The following is a 15,817-nucleotide window of genomic DNA, read 5'->3' as shown; positions in this document are numbered from 1 at the left end:
TATATACAAATATACAATCTTAATTATATATGTACAATGAGATCTATCTTGACGATATAGGATGCCCAAAGGAGTGAAGGTTTGCGATAGTAGGTGGCTATCTCTAGTTTGAGAAGTTTGAAGAGAACTTGGAGCAAAGTTCGTGTTAGCAGAATGCTAGGCAGGTGTATGTCAGTTACACGGGAGGCGGGTATCTTGAGGCGTACTTGTCCTGAGGTGAAACCTCCCGATCCGAATTAGTCCACCTGTTCAGTACACTTTCTTAAGAGGGTGCCTCCATGTGGCATACGGTGTAGTCTGATCGCTGGACACAGCTGACTGCCTGGCGCGGTGAAAACGTCGCCCCAATATATACACGCAGGCTGACGTCACACAATATACGCCTGCGCACTGCTGTCCACATCTCGTAGCATCGAGTAGGTTCCAGGTAGGAGCGGGTTGCGGAGCTCCCAGGCGGAGGACACACAACATATACAACTGGGGAGGAGGACTAGTACTTCGCCCAGGCAGCCTCACCTGCTGTGTAAAATAGAGTCCTTGTGGAGAACGTGAAAATTGAAAGGGATAGGCAAGGAAGAGGGGAAGAAGCGGCCTTGGTCTGAAGGTAGGTACTACCCCTGTACTTACCTGGACAAGAAGTGGAAGACTACGGAAAACCACTTCGATAATGGCTGATTTGGAATTCGAACCCCTCTACTCAGTTGATCTCCGGAGGCTAAGTGGACCGCGTTCCAATCCCCATACCACTTTTAAAATTTCGTGACACAGCCGGGAATTGAAACCGTCTCTCCGGGGATGGTAGCTAATCACACTTGCCTCTATGCCACGGAGGATGGCCAATAATACTGCTAATTCATTTTTAAAATAGAGGACGTATTTCCGAAATTATGGCATTTAAAAACAATTTGATCCATTGTTAAAAATCCCAGGTGTAGCAATTTTTGAATTGTCGACATAGTTTCATATACGTGAAAAATAGACATATTCTGTACAGACTGACAAGTATAAACTGTATGTTATAAGAAAGTTTGTGCAGACAATATTTTGGCCATTGGCCGCAATAAAATTCTTATTAAAAATAGACAATTTCATGACCAATGATTTGTGTTAATAGCGCTTACTTAACGATAAAATGGCTCGTTAATTTGAATATCCAGCATAATTTTTGGCAATTTATGTGTTGGCCATTTGTAGTCTAATGTTAAAGGATCCTGACCCCAACGTACACGTCTCCAGAGCAAAGTACGTCAACACTTCAGTGTTATTTTCTATTAGATTTTCCCCTTTTACTTTTTTCCTATCCTATATCTCTTTATTCTCTTTGTCCATGCCAATACGCGGAGTAAATACAAATTATGCCCGTTACTAAATCGTTAATTATCTCCCTGGATTGATTTTTGCTGTAAAATGTAAACGTTCCCAATCTGTGTCCTGCAGCCATAATCATGAAAAGAAAAGCCATGAGTGGCGAGATGAGATAGAGTAAACAAGTTTATGATACAAATTACATTGAGCCTGCGCATTATGTAGTTCACATGGACAAAGGAACAAGTATAAAAAAGGAAAAAACTAAAGCCTTAGCTTGCCTCGAACTCCAGACACCTGCATGGAGGTTCGGGACGTCAACGACTGTACCATCGGTGCTACGGGCACGTCTACCCAGCTTGCCGGCAGGTACGTTGGCTGCTGAATTTAAAGGTCCATTCTCTCCAGTACCTAAGGACCAACGGCCCAAACATCATAAAAGGAGAGATGTTTATTTTACATTTTAATACAAAATATTTCTAAAAGTTTGAAGTTATTAATAAAATGGATGCCCGCCTCTTTGCTGTAGTAGTCAGTGTGATTAGCTGCCACCCCACGAGGGCCGGGTTCAATTCCCGGCTCTGCCACGAGATTTGAAATGTGGTACGAAGGCTGGAGTCCGCCTCTGTGGTATAGCGGTTAGTGTGATTAGCTGCCACCCCCGGAGGCCCGAGTTCGATTCCTGGCTCTGCCACGAAATTTGAAAAATGATACGAGGGCTAGAACGGGGTCCACTCAGACTGGGTTCGATTCCCACCTCAGCCATCCTCGAAGTGGTTTTACGTGGTTTCCCACTTCTCCTCCAGGCAAATGCCGGGGTGGTACCTAACGTAAGGCCACGGCCGCTTCCTTCCCACTTCCTTGTCTATCCCTTCCAATCTTCCCATCCACACACAAAGCCCCTGTTCAGCATAGCAGGTGAGGCCGCCTGGGCGAGGTACTGGTCATCCTCCCCAGTTGTATCTCCCGACCCAGAGCCTGAAGCTCCAGGACACTGGCCTTGAGGCGGTAGAGGTGGGATCCCTCCGCTGAGTCCGAGGGAAAAACAAACCTGGGACGGTAAACAGGTTAAGAAAGAAATAAAGAAAAAGAAAGAAAGAAAGAAAGTGGATGCTGTGAATGCCAAGTTGGAAGGCAATGAGATAAAAACCATTGCTCAGGTATCATTCTGAATTCTAGAATTACTTTCGATTAATATGCACTGAAAGATGGACCTACAATAATTTCTGATTAATTAACAAACAAGGTTACTGGAGTTAGGGGCCTCATCTCATAGTTTGAATATATGTAATAGAGCACAGAGCATTCGTTCTCTACTTCTGTCTTTATTCCCCAGCATGCCGTTTATTTAGCTTACACCGGTATGAGTAATTGTATAATAAGTAGTGGTGGCCTCTGTTTTTGTGGGGAGTATAAGGCAAATTGTTCTAAAACAATGGGTGCTGCGTCAGCATTCTTCCATGCTTTTTTGTGTAGCGTAGGTATGTCGTTTTTCGCAGAGTAACCTGGTAGTGTACCTATGTGGTTTCTTATCCGGGTTCAATAACTTCTCGGTGATGTTAAGACGGGGAATAACATCATAATCTGGCGTACGACAGCAATCCTAGCCTTACGGACACCATTGGCGGGCCCCAATTGGCCAGGGAATGATCCTGGGTGCTTTTGACCCCTAGGTGAGCTAATGACGCCATACCCATACGTATGAGGGCAATGCTACCCTCAGTGGCCAACCTGGGATGTTTTTGACCCCTAGATGAATTTATGACGTCATACGCTTACGTACGAGGGAAGTGCTAACCTCACGGGCCACTATGGAAGAGCCCAATTGGACGGGCCCCCATGGAGGAGCCAAGTCGGACAGGTCATGGACCCCTTTGAAGGAGCCGAATCGGTCAGGCGACCTTGGAGGAGCCAAATCAGTTAGGTGACCTGCATATGAGGTGAAGAAGTCATTATGACGTGTTACCCTAACGTTGCGCACGAACGCTAACCTAACCTCACACAGGCTCTTTGTCGGCTCCCCTTGAAGGAGTCCAATGGGTTAGGTGACTTGCAGTTGAGGATATGACGCCATGATGACGTGTAACCTAACCTCGCTACGAGGAACGCTAACCTAACCTCAGACATGCTCTTTACGGGCTCCCATTGGAGAAGCCGAACTGGTGAGGTGACTTGAACGTGTGGTTAACACGTGAGTTAACCTAACCTTGGCCACGACCGGTAACCTAACCTCACACACGCTCCTTACCGTCTCCCCTTGCGGGAGTGACGGAGCTGTGACGTCACAGCGCGGGCGATTTAAAATGCAGACTGTTGGTTAAGAGTGTATATTCACATAACGTCACAATCTAACGCGCAGGCATTCTCCTGAGAGAGTTGTGACCTCACAGCGTGAGTGATTTGAAATGCGGACTGCTGGCTAAGGGTGTATGACTTTATAACCTAACGTGTGCAGGTGTAACCTTACGGGCCCTGGGTTAAGTCCCTTTCCCATGCTTAACTGTACAAAGGCGTTAACCTTACAGATCTCAACTTTGCTATTCAAGTGTAGAAGCTTAACCTAACTAGACAAGATAGCGACTATATAGGAGGTACTTCAAAGTCTCTGGTCCGAGCGACTGTGGAATTAAATACGCCACCGTTTGGAACACTCAGCTTAAGATTTTAACTTTAGAGGTTATAGATTTGAACTATAGAGGCTTATAGCGGCCTACAGTATTCTTTTCATCAAAGAACAAAATCTTGTGTTCAGAACACACTAGAAAATTTAATTTACTAGAACAGCTATGTCTAACGCGTTTTTCCAACAGAATAAAAACTAAAGATCTATGCTTGATTAAAACAACTTATGTAGCCCACATGTATGATTAATGAAGAGGGTACACTAAGATTTTTCGAAAAAAATGATGCAAAAAAGAATCTGGGCAAAATATGGGTAACTCCTTTTATGGTTTTCGGACACTCTTATGTGCCAAAGAATATAACATTTGCACCATGTAGCGAGTTGGCCGTGAGGTTAGGGTCGTGTAGCTCTGAACTTGCATTTGTAAGATAGTGGGTTCAAATCCCACTGTCAGCATCCCTGAATATGTTTTTCCGTGTTTTCCCATTTTCATATTATGCAGATGCCAGGGTTGTGCCTTATTTAAGGTCACGGCCGCAACATTCACAAACTTAGCACTTTTCCATCCTTGCATCACAGAAAACCTTTGACGTGTCAGTGAGACGTTAAAACCACCAGAAGAAGAAATTGCATTCTCACGTCTTTTTCGTAAAGGTCCCGAAGATTTTCGAACACGCTGCTGAACACAGGCTGTCGCAAGGACACAATAAATGATTACATTTTCTCTCGTAATTGGAGAGCGTTCCTACGTGGATTAGCTGGTCGGAAAATGGATACCTTAATTTGGACCAGAGTATGTCCCTCGGCTATCACACTCTGCGGGAGACTGACAAATTATATTGTAGAGAATAGTAGAAACCGTACACCATTAGGAGACTGTACTGCACAAGGTGTACAAGGCGAAAGACAATGAAATGAAGCCGCAGCACTTGCGAGTAATGCAGTATGGAAGAACGTGATTTAACCGCTGAGCGACGCCAAGCATTTCAGTGCCGCTTTATACAGCTGAAGGAGGTGAATCCGGTGCGAGGACTAAGAAAATGCAGAAATCTAATTAAATATTCACTCGTATAACAGTTTGCTCTTATTATTTTCAACCATTCACAGTTGATAGTTAAAAAAAACATGCAGTTCAAAAAATTAGGGGAACATGTTTTGAACGTATGCCATGCTCCACAAAACCATACCTCACACCCAGGTATATTACCAACCAAACGTTTATTCTTTACCGTTGAAGTATACAAAAGAACATCAATGGATTCACGTTCATTTTCAGAACACAAACGGAAATGTCCAAACAGGGGTGAAAACAAAGCGATAACAGTCCTCCAGGGTGGATTTTTATCAACTTGGAGATTTTCAGTATGGATGTCCTCCACGAGCATTTATTACAGTTTGGAACCTACGTGGCATGCTCCGTATAAGTCGACGGAGGTCACGTTGCGGTATGAGGTCCCATTTTTTAATGAGAACCTTTTCTATGTCTTGGAGAGTATGTGGTGGAACAGGACGCCTACGAACACTTCTGTGAAGCCTATCAAATACATGATCGCTTGGATTAAGGTCGAGACTCACTGCTGGGCAATCCACCTCTTGAATGTCCAGTTCTCTTAAGACAGCTCTGGTGATGCGCGCTACGTGAGCACTGGCATTGTCGTGCATGAGTACGAATTCAGGTCCAACACCGTATGCAGCAATCAACACAGGCTGTAGCAGTATCTGCTCGATGTGCCTCGCAGCGGTAAGATTACAACGGACGACGACAAGATCCGTACGGTCATCAATACTGATGCCACAGAACCTTTTCCGAATCGGTCACCTTCCTGGACAACACTTGGCATGTGCTGCTCAACACGGCGTCTCCATACACACTGACGTCCATCACGCTGTGTCAGGGGAAATCTGGACTCGTCTGTGATCAACACAGGTCTCCATTGGCGAAGTTTCCAGTTGACGTGGGTACGGGCAAACAAAAGGCGAGCTGTGCAATGTTGCTGCGTTAAACGGGGCACTCGAACAGGACGTCAAAAGGACACTTCTCTTAACCTGTCCCTTACTGTCTGGTCAGACACCGTGACACCAGTGTCCTCCTGAGGTCTTGTTGCAGTTCTCTGGCAGTCGCTGAACGACGCCGCAACGCACACATGGTCAGATGTCGGTCATCCTGTGGGGTTGTCATGCGTCCACATCCTTATCTAACCCTCCTTGTGAACTGGCCTGTCTCACTGTAGCGATTCCACAAGCCTCGAATAACTGACAGAGAGACATTGAGATCCACAGCAACACGACAAAAACTCCATCCTTCCTGGAGCAAATTGACGACCCTTGCGACTTTAACTTCGTTAAGATGTCTCATGGGATGTTCTGGTTTACGCACTACGTGCTGAAATGAACGCAGTAGTCTGTGTACCTCAACAACACACGGACGCACCGCTATTCGCTTTGTTTTGAGGGGTCATGCATGGCTACGCCTACATATGGAGTATAACTTCGATCTGACGTACCCTGACTAGCTAAGATCTAAAGGTATGTACGACCATTGGAACCCCATCTACCAAATTAACATTCACATACCAGAAGTTAAAAAGCATGTTCCCCTAATTCTTTAACTGTGCATATTTTACATTTATTGATTTTTTAATATAGCCCCTAAATAACCTTATTGCCTAATAATGGAGAAGTGATGTGACCTTGTATATTTTATATTAATGAAAGTGACGTTCTTGTACTTGCACAATGCAATGCGCCTCCGTTATTTGGTTTCGCGAACCATGTGCTCACATTACTTATGATGTTATATTCCTTCTTATCGTCTTATTTATTCACTTTTAAGTACTTGTTCACTGTCATTCAAACTGCACCGTGCCATGTAACACAATGTCGTATTTCAAAGTAACAGCGAGCCGCGTAATTAAGTCGTAAGAGGTTTCTTAATATTGGCTTTACGTCACACCGACTCAGATAGGTATTATGGGATAGGAAAGGCCTACGAGTTGGAAGGAAGCGGCCGTGGCCTTAATTAAGGTACAGCCTTAGAATTTGCCAGGTGTGAAAATGGGAAACCACGGAAAACCATCCTCAGGGCTGCCGACAGTGGGATTCGAACACACTATCTCCAGGATGCAAACTCTCAGCCACGAGCCTCTAACCGCACGACCAGCTCGCCCGGTGCAAGAGGTTTCAGGATGTTGAAAGAATTATAGTGATCCTCACCAGATATTGTCAGCATTCATACCAGTGGACATATGGTGATTTATACCATCAGTACATACATAAGTAAACGTTCTCTAGTGAAACATACATCCTCTAGAATTCAACAGAAATGTAACACTATTTGCACTTAAGCGTGAAGTGATCAGACTATTTAAAACTCTATGGAATGAAAAAAGAATCACTGATTTGGGATTATTGATAGATAAAAAGAAGTCAAAAATCTTCATATTTAAAGATATACCATTTCCATCCAGGCTAGAACAAAATGAATTTAGGCTTACAGGAGTTTATGTAATGCATGGATTTCGGCAGCATGTGAAGAAAGGGAGGTCCATACGTCGTATGGAGGTCGGCATCAAGGGGTTGATGAACACTAAGAAGTGAATAAAACAATTAACTTTAATGTAATTGCTGCCAAGTTTTAAGTCCAGATGTGATATGCAGTACCGTTCGAAAGTTTAGGACCCCATTAAAAAAAAAAAGAAAACATGTACTGTCATCTAGAATCTAAAATTGTGCCACTAGAATTTTGTAATAATTTTCTCAGGTCTTACATCTAAATGGATATATGTCCCTTGATTTCACTGAGTTAGGCCCAGTATTGTAGAAGTTACGAATTTTCAACTGTTGAAAGGTCACACCAAAAAATCGAAGTTTTGGATGTATAATCTACTGTATATTCTAATTGGTCTAATTGGTCTTACAACATGTGGGGGTCATTATAAGTCAAATCTGAAAATTCCGAAAAAAGTGTGAACCGTATTTTTGCATGCTAACTTTTTTCAAAGTAGCTGCAAGATGGTCGATTTTTCCATGTTCTTGTCGTGTATGGCCCAAGGTCTCAGGGTGAGCAATCGGCGTCGGACCTATCTACCTTGATACACTTGGACTCTACAGTGGCATCCAGGGATACATTTCTGACGCCATCGTGAGACTTTGGGCCATACATGATGAGAACGAGGAAAATCGACGATCTTGGCTCTGCTTTAAAAAAAACACTCAAAAAACGGTGCCACATATTTGTAGTAAAATGACCCCCGCCTAGTGTTATGTCTACAAAACCACCTTTGTCTCAATAAATACTTGCAACCAACTAGAGTATTCAGTACATTGTCTCCAAATATTTTGATTTTTGATGTGAACTTCCAACAATTTACAATGCATAACTTCTGCAATACTTGGTCTAACTCATTGAAATCGGGCGACAAATGACCTGTTGGACTTAAGAGCGTCCCCCTCTGTGGTGTAGTGGTTAGTGTGATTAACCGCCACCCCCGAAGACACGGGTTCGATCCCCGGCTCTGGCACGAAAGTTGAAAAGTGGTACAAGGGCTGGAACGGGGTCCACTCAGCCTCGAGAGGTCAACTATGTAGAAGAGGTTCGATTCCCTCCTCAGCCACCCTCGAAGCGGTTTTTCGTGGTTTACCATTTCTCCTCCAGACAAATTCCGGGATGGTACCGAACTTAAGACAACTGTCGCTTCCTTCTCCAGTAGTATCCCAAACCCAAAGTGTCACGCTCCAGGGCACTGCCATTGAGGCGGCAGAGGTGGGATCCCTCCCTGACCCTGAGGGTAAAACCAACTCTGGAGCAAGAACGGAATAAGGAAGAAAGAATAGAAAGCTTAAGAGCTGAGGAAAAAAAAAACAGAAGTTTAATGGCACAATTCTAGGTTCTAGATAGTATTTCGTGTTTTTATGTGGTCCTAATCTTTTGGACGATACTGTAATTTTCAGATAAATTACTGGCATGTTTGTAGGAACGGATACATTTTAATTCAATATAAGCTTGCAGGCTATTTTCTGGTTTAAAATTGTGAGAAGAGGAGTTAAGCATATCAGTCCATTTAATTTGCCAACATTACATGGAATATATTGTGTACTTATTGTCTTATACTAAGGATTAGAGGTTAGGACGATTACCTTACTTCTCAACAGGCATAGTTTTGTTTCCGCACCACCAGGTATCTGCAGTAGGCGATAAAGTGGGCCCTCTCATGGTGGCAAAGCACAGCTATTTTTCCTCGAGAGTAGCGGTTTAACAGCTGTAATCAATTCTCATGGCTACTTCCTTTGCGGTCATTTATAATAAAGCTAAATGTTGGTCCTAAATCCCGGAAAGACCGGAATATATAAGGGGAAGCTGGCGCAGAGATGGATGAGTTCCAGTACAGTACAGTGGGCGAACAAGTTCGCGGCAGAGTAGAAATGCTGTGTACCACATTAAAAACTGAAGTAAATGATCGCTCTCCATTATTCAAATACTTCCTGAACTGCTATCATTTGGAAGTTGGTGAGTTCGAACCATACTGCTGGCAGCTCTGAAAATAGTAACTCATAGTTTCTCATTTTCACAGAAGGCAATTATTGGGTCTAATACAGTAGGTGTCAGAATACACAGCAACATGTCTTAAATGTTCAAAACACAAAAGAGTTTCCCCCAAGCACCGGCGCTCAAAAACATTATTTGTGATGAATAAATTTTGGAAGCTGCACTCGAGGGACGGACCGATGAAACTTTTATTTCTAGCAGGAAGATATTGGATATCTAAAATGCAACACCATGCAAGTTACCGTGAATGAGGGAGAAATGACGCAGCTTCTAGACCGCATCGAAAACGAGAGTACAAACTTGGGTTTGTAGATCAACATACAAAAGACAAAAATGTAGATAGTTGATTGGGCTGGAAATGCGAGGGCTGTAAATACGGTAGTGGCAATATTTAGTGAATTAACAAGTACAATTGCATTTCATTCATTCAATACAGTCAACCTGAACGTCTATTACCTTTTGGTAAATGTCGGGAAGCCGTTGGGGACCGTTGGCAAGGCGTTCTCTGTTGATGACTGCAACGGAGCGTCGTACTGCGCAGAGTACAGATGCCACGTCAGGAAATGGACGGTCTCGGAGATACTCCTTTCAATTTTGCAAAACAGGTCGAAGTCACAAGGACCCATGTCTGGTGAGTACGGAGGATGTTCCAAGACCTCCCAATGCTACCGTTGCAATAAGAGCTTCACATTGTTTCCGAACCGCACGAAACGCCTTGATCCATAGTGCAACCTTTTTATACGGTAATATCTGGAGAAGTTGCTGAATGGTATGGACGGGGTCTTGGGTGAGGAGTACAAGATAAAAATAAAATATTGGATTAGGAAGTGAAGTATTAAAAGGAAATAGATGAATATTGTTACATGAGTAGTAAAATAACTAGCAATGGCAGACATAAAGACGACATAAAATGCGGGCTAGCACAAGCAACGAAGGCCTTTCTTAAGAAAAGAAATGTGCTCACTTCGAATATTGATATAGGGATCAGAAAAATGTTTTTGAAGGCTTTAGTTTGGCGCGTGGCAATGTATGGTAGTAAAACATGGACGATAACTCGCTCAGAAAGAAAGAGAATAGAAGCTTTTGAAATGTAGTGTTACAGAAGAATGCTGAAGGTGAAATGGGCAGATCGAATAATGAAAGAAGAGATACCAAATCGCATTGGTGAGAGGAGATCATTACGGCTAAATTTTAAGACACACAGGAATTATGCAGTTGGTTTTTGAGGGAAGTGTAGGGAGTAAGAGGAGTAGGAGTAGGCCAAGGTATAAATATGGCAAGCAGATTCGAGCAGATGTGGGATGCAGCATTTATGTAGAAATTTAAAGTGTAGCACAGGAAAGGGTGATATGGAGAGATTCATCAGACCAGTCTATGGACTGATGAATCAAAGAACAACAACAACATTCTCGCCACTGGCTTCACGTAATCCTCGATAATATTCTGATGAATTTTTGCCATGACCAACCTCGATTTTAAACCACTAACGCTGTGAGGTTGTATCCGGTAGAAAGTCGGTTCGAACCTCACTCTCAGAATCCTTGAAGATGATTTTCCGTGGTTTCCCATTTTACACTACGTCAATCCTGAGGCTGTACCATAATTAAGGTCACGGGGATACAACTGGGAAGGAGGCCCGGACGGCCTCAGTTGCCACGCTGAACAGGGGCCTTGTGGGAGGATGGGAAGATTTGAAGGGTTATACAAGGAAGAAGGAATAAAGAGGACATGGCCTTAAGTTAGATACCATCCCAGCATTTGCCTGGAATAGAAGTGGGGAAACTACGGAAAACTACTTCGTGGATAGCTGAGGAGGTAATTGAGACTCCCTCTATTCAGTTGACCTCCCGAGGCTGAGTGGATCACGTTCCAATCCTCGTATTACTTTTCACATTTCATGGCAGAGCCGGGAATGGAATCCGGGCCTCTAGGAGTGGCAGCTAATCACACGAACCACTACACCACAGAGGAGGACGAATTAAACAGTTACCAAAATGAAATAAATTAGAACATCTTGGAGTGAAAAATTCACACAGTTTCATACTAAGTGGGAAACAGGCCGGTGAGAAGAAGAATGTACAGTATAATGAAGGAGTTTTCTTGAAGTTGTGTGTGCACGTTGACGACATATTGACCTCATGTTTTTTACCATTGTTCTGAATGTAATTGGAACTGATATCCACCACACGTGCTCACTAAACACTTTCTTCTCTGTTTTATTTAGAACTACTGTAAATATTATCAGTGAGGTCACAAACAGCAGTATACAGTTAATCACATCACAGCTTTGTACACATGTTTGATAGATGTTTAACTTTATTCCAGCGTCACAGGATGCCTGTGTGGAACAGCACAGCCTTCGGCTTTGTATTGGCTAAGCCTCAAGCTAGGCCATGGCAGTCTTGTTGATGAGGTCAAATTCACTTGTGAAATTTCAATTGACACGGCAGGTGGTAGGCGATGTGCGCTGTCTGCCGGTTCATTGTGCATCAAAGGACTGGAGTTAGCTTCAAATATCTCAATTTCATGCGCTAACATCAACATTGTACATTGGATTGCCATATACAGTGCTTATGGGAATGCCCTCCACAGTGAAGTGAGGATAACACAGCGCCGTCCAAGCGGTTTATAAGCGGACAATGCATCGCACCTCTCGCTTCACTGAAACTATTGCCTGTAAACACGTATTTTGATTAACAATCACTAATTATATCTGAAATAACAATTAGAGTATACAGTTACTGAACCCCAATAATAATAAAGTGTTATAAATATTATTCATGATGTATATTTAGGGTCTATGCCGCGTAATGAACAATATAAACACTCATGATGTATTTCAAATGGAACCTTGCCTTTCTTCGTCAGGAGAAAACAGAATATGAAACATGTCGCATCAACGGTTGCTAAGAGGAAGCAACAAGGAACTTAAAATTGTGCCGCCATTTTAGCCTCATGCTAGAGACAACGAACTGCAACAGTAAAGATAATTTTCTGATGGTTCTGATAATGGGTACCCATGATTCACTGAGGATGTAGCCTGTGTCGCGGTTGAAATTATCTGATATTTACGTATTTCAACCGCCTCCCTGATGACTCTGTCAAGATTACTTGAGTTCATCTTCCATTTTCTCTCTCCCATAAAGGACAGAAACTGAACAGGGGATGGACAAAGGAAAGAAGACCGACTTCGAAAGGAAGAATGCAAAGATTCTGGGCTGCAAAGAAGGATTCCAGTAATGTGTGATTGTTGATTAAGTGGTGTGTATGGCACGAAATAGGAGAGAAAATGGAAGATGAACGTAACTAAACATAACGTGTCATTATCTATTAAATTAAGAACAACTGTCTGTGGATCAAGTTTAGTGAAGTTAGTAACATTATAAACAATCATATACGCCTGTATAATATCTTAACAATATTACTAAAAATTGACCTTCTGAGAATTTGACATACATTCACCCTTCCTTGCGAATGCAAGGCAGTTTACCTTGATGCTGTATTTAAAATAATAATATTTACAATATTATCATTTTGACTTTCACGACTCGTGTCACTATTCGTGATGTATATTTTGGGTTTATGACCCATTATTAAAAGTTATTAATTAGTGAAGATTTAATGCCATAATTCTTAGAAATTAGTGACGCTATTCGCTGATTGGTTGAAGGCAAGGGACGCTATAAATAGAGCCAAATTGCCCACCAAGAATACAGGAATTAAATTCGCAATAATATTAATAAACAATCATATAGGCCTGTTCTTAATAATATAATCAAAAGTTGATATTCTGAGAATTTGACATATATTAGCACTTCCTTCGTTGTAATTCCAGGTCTCCAAAATGTGTCCTTTTCTGTTATTAAAGGTTCGACTTCCTTCAACAGCACACTGAATGTATTTCTGCTCATTCTGGAATATCCGTATAATTTTATTTCTTCGTCCATCAAGCCCTTATATAGATTATAATTTTTTCCTTCTAAACCCATGCGTTTTCCTATAGGAAGAATCCACTGTTTCTTCCTTTTTTCCTCTTCATTCAAGCTATCATTGATGGATCATCCATCACTAAAATTCATCATGTAACACTTGACTAATGACGTAAGTGCACGGAAGTGTGTGAACAGACGTGATAAATTTATGTCGGAAGGGAGGAAAATGGAAACGTAGAGCACCGTCAATTCCCGGAGATGTGTAAATCGACATTTACTGGCACGTAACAGAACTCCTTCGGGGATACAATATCTATTTATCTATCTATTCCTATTTCACACGCAGTGTTGCTAACGTTCTCGTATGATTCCTTGTAGAAATTTCTGCGAGTTTGCATCCTCCCGTCCAACTAACACTAGGTCGCTCTCTATGAAAACTCTATTTTAAGTTTTCTTGACGTCCGGACTAGTTCGACAATAATCATGAATAGAAAGCACTAGCTTATTGTCGCTCCAAGGAATAATGGGAAAACTTTGGAATAATTTTGTTAGCATAATGATGCATAGAGAGCCTCCGTGGCTCAGACGGCAGCGCTTCGGCCTCTCACCGCTGGATACCGTGGTTCAAATCCCGGCCACTCCATGTGAGATTTGTGCTGGACAATGCGGAGGCGGGACACATTTTTCTCCGGGTACTCCGGTTTTCCCTGTCATCTTCCATTCCAGCAACACTCTCCATTCTCATTTCATAGCATCTATCATTCATTAATATAAATCACTTTGGGAGTGGCGACCCCATCGTAATAACTGCCTATATCTGATTCATTCATTACATCCCTGGCCCGGTCAAAGACTGGAAAACAGGTTGTAGGTTTTCATTTTCAATGATGCATAGAATGTCTCATTAAAATATTATAGAGCCAGAGGGTTCGACGAAGACAAGTATGAAAAAGCAACGCATTATTTGGACGTCGCTATCACAAGATGCTGAATATTATATGTTACTTTCTTATTTTTATTTAACACCGCACGAAATCACATAGATTTCATTGCGATGAAATTAATTAATTTTTTATTTATTTATTTATTTATTTATTTATTTATTTATTTATTTATTTATTTATTTATTTATTTATTTATTTATTTATTTATTTATTTATTTATTTATTTATTTATTTATTTATTTATTTATTTATTTATTTATTTATTTATTTATTTATTTATTTATTTATTTATTTATTTATTTATTTATTTATTTATTTATTTATTTATTTATTTATTTATTTATTTATTTATTTATTTATTTATTTATTTATTTATTTATTTATTTATTTATTTATTTATTTATTTATTTATTTATTTATTTATTTATTTATTTATTTATTTATTTATTTATTTATTTATTTATTTATTTATTTATTTATTTATTTATTTATTTATTTATTTATTTATTTATTTATTTATTTATTTATTTATTTATTTATTTATTTATTTATTTATTTATTTATTTATTTATTTATACTCCAGGGTTGGTCTTTCCCTCGGACTCGGCGAGACCCGCAGCACACAATGAGTGTTCATTGGTTCGACTCCAGAGATTTTCCAGTAATTCACGCAGTCAAAAACAGTGAAAAACTAAACAGTAACAGTTCGAGAGTGCTAAACGGCAGTGCAGTACTCCTTACAAGATAACTATTGACACTATTCCAACTACACTCACGATAGGTGCTTCCATCCCTAACTCACGGCGATCCTTAGTACACATAAACACAGACACAGTACTCCAAGGTAGTACACTTTCTTGTGTCCCATATGCTGGATTCAGCCCACCTACTCACTCGACACCCCAACGCATCAACAACAACTACTCCAACTTCTTGTTCGGACCTCGGTGGGACTCTAGCGACAGCCGACACCTATGGGTCCTCAGCCCCGCCACCGAACCCCAACACACTGAGTCTCACTCTCACTACAACACTGAGTCCCACAGTGACTCTACCATTGACTCCGATTGCAACACTGACTGACTGTCCGCGGCTAGCCTCCATTTTTATAGTTCGGGTAATATGTACCAGAATGTTCACGACGTGGTTAGAGACAGAAAATTTCCGTTGTGTCTCCCATAAACTCACAGGCAAACCAGCAGACGACGACAATATTCGATTAGACCGGCCCCATCCCACAGAGCGGCTGGGAGATCCCCGGTCGTCAGACTCACTATCCCCTTCCTGGAAGTATCAAAAGAAGCTACCAAAGGGCCAGCACGTAACATAATATACAGGATAGTGAGGTTCTCAATAATCAGCCTTTGTAAATGTGGAGGGTGTTTGTGACAATTATTATGAACATTACTTTTAAAGAGTTATTTGTGTATTAAGTACGCAAGACAAACCTTTAGCGCACGAATCCAGT

General features: G+C 41.5%; 1 protein-coding gene across 1 annotated transcript in view; it reads right to left on the bottom strand.

Annotated features, from left to right (window-relative positions):
- Nucleotides 1–15,817, bottom strand: part of LOC136867422 (dipeptidase 1-like) — a 445,798-nt gene that overhangs the window by 199,538 nt on the left and 230,443 nt on the right. The gene's annotated exons all lie outside the window — the stretch shown is intronic.

Source organism: Anabrus simplex, chromosome 3 (assembly GCF_040414725.1).
Source record: "Anabrus simplex isolate iqAnaSimp1 chromosome 3, ASM4041472v1, whole genome shotgun sequence".
In the NCBI taxonomy this organism is placed as follows: domain Eukaryota; kingdom Metazoa; phylum Arthropoda; class Insecta; order Orthoptera; family Tettigoniidae; genus Anabrus; species Anabrus simplex.
Note: the sequence above shows the minus strand (reverse complement) of the source record. Positions and strands in the feature narration are given on the sequence as shown.